This window comes from Sinocyclocheilus anshuiensis, unplaced genomic scaffold, assembly GCF_001515605.1.
Source record: "Sinocyclocheilus anshuiensis isolate Anshui unplaced genomic scaffold, SAMN03320099.WGS_v1.1 scaffold1177, whole genome shotgun sequence".
Taxonomy (NCBI): domain Eukaryota; kingdom Metazoa; phylum Chordata; class Actinopteri; order Cypriniformes; family Cyprinidae; genus Sinocyclocheilus; species Sinocyclocheilus anshuiensis.
In genome coordinates this window covers 199706-205340 of record NW_015554138.1, presented here as the reverse complement: position 1 = coordinate 205340, position 5635 = coordinate 199706, and the positions used below count along the sequence as shown (strand labels likewise).

Below are 5635 nucleotides of genomic sequence, written 5' to 3'. Positions count from 1 at the left end.
AGAACGAGCCGTTTTAGGTAGGCGTGGTTGACTCTTAACTTTTATAAAGAATATCTCTTTGGATTTGAGACTTTAGTCTTTGCAACTTTACAGATCTTCTTTATGCACCAAAAGCTTGTAACACTCCAAAGAGAAAGGAAAAATTGAAATCGCATCATATGACCCCTTTAATATTCCGGGCTTAAATATTATTAGCATGTCTGAATATAGATCAGCCCCTCTAGGTCAATCCTCATCAACAAGCTTTGACCTGAGAACCATTAAAATCATTAACTGTTAAAATAGTGGTTCTCAAAAAGAGGGCCGGGGCACACTAGGGGGTGTTAGCGATCTTCAAAGGCGGCCTCAAGATGACAAAAAAGTACACTGTAAAAAATTATTTGTTGTAAATACAAAATTGAAGTTGTAAATAAAACAAAGATTATTAGAGTGCATTTTACAAGAAAATACTATTTAAGCCTTTCTACGTCAAAATTTCAAGTTTAATTCATTGTGCTACTTTCCAATTTGTAATGAATTTACTAGCAATTTAAAATTGTTTCCAAACCAAATTGTTTTTCAGTGTATTCAATTTTTTTTTTTTAAATATTAAAAAATAGTCAAACTTTAATATAAAGTGCTAACAAAATCCCTTGCAAATCAATATCGAAATCAAAATTTATTTCTATTAAAATACTAATAAATTAAATACCCCACACACTATTTTTTTTTTTTAATTAAGAACATAGTTCTTGAAACTTAATGCACAAAAATAATTAGTTAATTAATATATCAATGCTCCCGGTTTCTGTTAATAAAAACATTTAAAAACTAGCCTATAATAGTCTGAATTGGGGAGGCTTTGAATATTGTCTTGAGCCCAGTTTCCACCGCAGGAACTTTACCCAGGAACTAGGGACTTTGGGCTGGTACTCGGTGTGTTTCCACCACAGGAAAGTTCCGGGTAAAAAATTGCCCCTCAGAAAGTCCCTGCTCGCGAGGTAGTACTTTTTCAAAGGTTTTCAAAAACTTTCCGGGGCGGGACTTGGGTGCTAAACATGTTGATTGGTTGAGTTCACGCAGCATTGTGATTTCAACCCCCATTTATTCTGATCATTTTCAAAGTATTACTGTTATTGTGTCATGAAATTTAGTTTTAAAAGTATTTCAGGCGAGAATGTAGTTTAAAACTTATATAAAACGTTATAAAGACCGCTTATTTAAAAATGTGTTTCGCCGATTTCGGAGACGATCAGCTCCACGCGATCAGCGGGCGCTCAGTGCTCATGTTTCCCGACCAGAGCAGTCTGGACTCGGCTAGTCCTTCTGACATTTGCCGCTGGCTCTGATGTCTCTTTAGTGGCAGTGGTGTTTGATATCATATTTCGTCTTATTGTAAATATACAGTGAGGAAAATTGCAGTAGCCAAGGCGAGCTGATTGACATTATCTAGAACGCTGCTGTTTGCAGAATTACCGGACTTGCGTCGTCCCGTCCGCGGGAGTTCACACTCCCGAGTCGAACTCGCAAAGTCCGAACTACCGAGGGTGCAAGTCCGAACCGCGCGCAGACCTACGTCACCAGACTATTTGCCTATTCTAATCGGTACTTTAGACCGCGATGGAAACGCAGACAGCGACAGGTCTGGGGGAAAAAAAAGTTCGTGGGAAAAATTGTTCCAGGTAATTTCGGTGGAAAAGCGGCTTTGGACAAGAATGTCAAAAATGCTGAAGTCATGGAAAATCAGCTGGCAGGTGTTACGCCCCCATGTGGCCATCATACTGAACACAATCATAAAAAATAAATAAAAAGGACTCAACACACTGTTATAGGTCCAGAAAGTGCTGGTTTGATTTATTTGACTATACATGTGATTTATATCTTCATTTATCAACCCATGGACAGGACTGGTGAAATCCTTTTACTAGTACAGTAACCTAATTAGTCATCCTTAGGTCCTTGCAGAGCTTCCTTGAATTTTAAAGGAGTACTTTATTACAGTGGTTCCAGTTGTGTGAACATCTGGTGTACATTGATTGCTTGTATATTATAATTGCCATAATTTTGATCCTATGAATGCAAATGTAAAAATGTCCGTTGACTGCCTCCAGTGAAAAGGCAGATGAGATAGACAAACAGACAGTCTACTCTTCCACAGTTTCCTTTTTGCTCGTCTCCTGGCCTTCAAAGATCGGGTACTTGCTTTCCACTTCTGCCCATGTGATTGCACCATTGGCCAGGTCACGAACGATTTCGGGCAATTCACTAACCTGTAAATAAACATATATATCTCAGTAAAATAGTCAACACGCTGCCTCTGTGAATGAATTGAAGACACATAACTGCTTTACCTCAGCCCTGATCTGCCTCATGGAGTCACGGTCTTTAACGGTTTCTCAGCAACCAGAGGGACTTTGGTGGCCCGTGCGTGGCACAAAAGATCATAACATGAGCGATCAGCACACCCCACGATCTCAATCCACCCCTAAAAAAACAGTATGAAGAAACACACAAATGAACACCTAATCTATGAGACAGGTGAAATTAGAAGGTCCTCAAGCAAACACTGAACGTACATAAGAGGTTTTGGTCTCAGCGTCCCAGCAGTCACAGGCATAGTGGGCCATCTCATTGTCCATGTGCTGACGGAAACGAAGCTTGTCCTTCGCCACACCAACTTTGATCAAATAAAGGTAGATCCTTCCAATGAAGTAGCCCAAGACAGAGTTGTTGATGATGCCCTACACAATACAAAAGTCTGTTACTACAACCGAGGTGTTAATTATAATCAATACATCATAAATGAGATCTTCTCTGACCTGCTCCACTGCATCACCCAGCCTCATAATCTGAGCAGACTGCCCACTAGTCTGTGCTTTGGACGAGTAAAGCATGATCTCCAGATCAGCAACATTGGAGAACTTGGAATGAACCTTCTCATTCGGATCTACAAAGTGCTCGATCTCAGCCATTGTAAACTCTCTATGGGGAGAAATATTCACTTCAGTACATTTTAAAAATCATAATGGAAACACTTGTATGTGACACCCAAATAACTAAATGTTCAAAAGGAAATCATAATCTGCACCTGACACGAATCAAGCCAGAGCGAGGAGAGATCTCATTCCTGAAGGAGTTTCCGATCTGGGCAGCAGCAAATGGAAGCTTTCCCTGGTTGAACTCCAAAAGACGTTTGAAGTTGAGGAAGATTCCCTGAGCAGTTTCTGGCCTCAAATAGCTATGGAAATAATGTAGCCCCAAGAGTAAAGCATCCGTTTTCTTACTTTGGATATTTTAAAATGAGAGCATGTAGTCTGGTGGTATCCAATTTACATTACATTTACATTTAGTCATTTAGCAGACACTTTACTTACCCTTGCATGTTGCCCCCAGGCCCAATGGAGGTCTGGAACATCAGGTTGAATGAGATGGGAGGTGTGAGATCATTTCCTGTACTGGGAGACTTGACATTGTATTGCACAAACAAATCTGCCAACTCCTGCTGAGTGTAGTTATCCATCTGAAAAAAGTAGAGTAAACCCATTACTACTCAGTAATTTTACTAAACAGTAAAGGCCCGCTCACACCAAAAACGACAACTATAACTATTTTAGTGTCCACATCAATGGATAATGCTGCAGTTATGTCATCTGCAACTTTAGATGCTCAAGCTTATTAAAATAACGTGAATTCTTTTGGCTATCAATGTTGTTTATCGTTCATCAGCTGAAAAAAATAATATAGTTTCTGTCTTGTAATCAACGATTATAAAAACGTTTTGTTTTATAGACATCGTTCTTGGTGTGTATGGTCCTTATTGCATCAAATACTCCTTTCGCACACCAAGTTCAGCTTATAAAAGCTAGTTATAAATTTAGCGTTGCATCAGTGAGACATACCTGGGTGATGACACCCTCCATCTCGGTTTTCTTTTCTGTTGTACATTTTTTGTCACTCATTAATTTCTGAAGATGAGCTAAAAACAAAAACATTGCAAGCATTTTATTATTATTTATTTAATTTAATCTTAATAATGGAAATACAAAGTTTGTACTCCTGGTACTGCTATTACTGTATTAACATAAAAAAAAACTTACTAATAACATACTTAACGAAATAATAACTTTTTTCTATTAAATTTCTTTTTAAGCTAATAGACTTACACCCTCCATCTCGGTTTTCTTTTCTGTTGTACATTTTTTGTCACTCATTAATTTCTGAAGATGAGCTAAAAACAAAAACATTGCAAGCATTTTATTATTATTTATTTCATTTAATCTTAATAATGGAAATACAAAGTTTGTACTCCTGGTACTGCTATTACTGTATTAACATAAAAAAACTTACTAATAACATACTTAACGAAATAACTTTTTTCTATTAAATTTCTTTTTAAGCTAATAGACTTTATTTTATACCACCTTGAACGAAATGGTATAAGGAGGAAGGGTTATTATCATCATTCTAGAACATTTTACTAGACAAAAATATTGTATATGCCTCTTGAGTGTAAGAGGAGTCATCAATATTTTCAGTCTGTTTTTTGCAAACAAGTTAATTTTGGCAACTTTAAGCAGACTAGATTTAGCTTAAATAAAGAACTTATTAATTTCAGTCACGTTGGTGGTCTACAAATCATGGAGTCTGGTTGGACGCCTATTAAAGCCTTTGTGATTCTTACAGATCCCATTGTTTTCTTTTACTCCTGAACATCTACAGCATCCATGGAGTCACATCAGAGGATGGCTCAATGCATTCAAATTATACAGCACTACTGGAGCGGTTCTTACTATAAGAAACCATGACAAACCTTTAAGGAGGTGGTCAGCACGGAAACACTCTCCGTTCTTGACATCCTTGACCATGTAGTCTGCAAACTTATCCACATGCCCTGATGTCCTGAAACGCAACAAAAGCACTGAGTAAGAGTTCCAGAGATTTTGAACAGATTCAATAGAGAATAGCCAGATGCATGCTCACTTCAGAACGGGTTCTGGTGTAAGCATGGTGCAGTCGATCTCCAGAATCTGCTCCTCCTGGATGAAGTGCTGCCTCCAGACCTGGAGAATGTTGTTCTTCAGAGCACATCCGACCGGTCCAAAGTCATACAGTCCACTCACACCTTTTTCACACACACACAAACAAAGCATACTATTAGTTGCACAAGCCAACCTTAATTACTTTTATGAGTAGTTGTTCAGTACAATTTTGTTAAGACTAACCTTTAAAATTCAGAATAAAGCTAAAACGAAGCTGTTAAAATATTTATATGAAAAATAACAAACACCAAAAACACTCACCACCATAGATAGCAAATGCCTGATCGTAAAAGAAACGTCTTTTTAGAGTGTCTTCCATCTTGGTTCGGTCCACAATGTCATCTTTGGGCTGTAAGGCAAGCTCCTGCAAAATGGAAAAACGTCAAATGGATTATGTAAATCATTCTGATAGGACATACAAAACTAACTTTACTAAAAGTTACTTTAGTAAGTCTTCTGGTATTTAGTGAAAGTGAAAGTGACGTGACATGTGGCCAAGTATGGTTACCCATACTAGGAATTAGTGCTCTGCGTTTAACCCATTCTAAGTGCGCACACACACACCGTGATCACACACCTGGAGCAGTGGGCAGCCATTTATGCTGCGGCGCCCGGGG

The 5635-nt window shown here is 38.2% G+C and overlaps 1 pseudogene; it reads right to left on the bottom strand.

Annotated features, from left to right (window-relative positions):
* Positions 1 to 1805: 1805 nt before the first annotated feature.
* The window catches only part of LOC107670416 (glycine--tRNA ligase-like), a 7219-nt pseudogene continuing 3389 nt past the window's right edge, over positions 1806 to 5635 (bottom strand).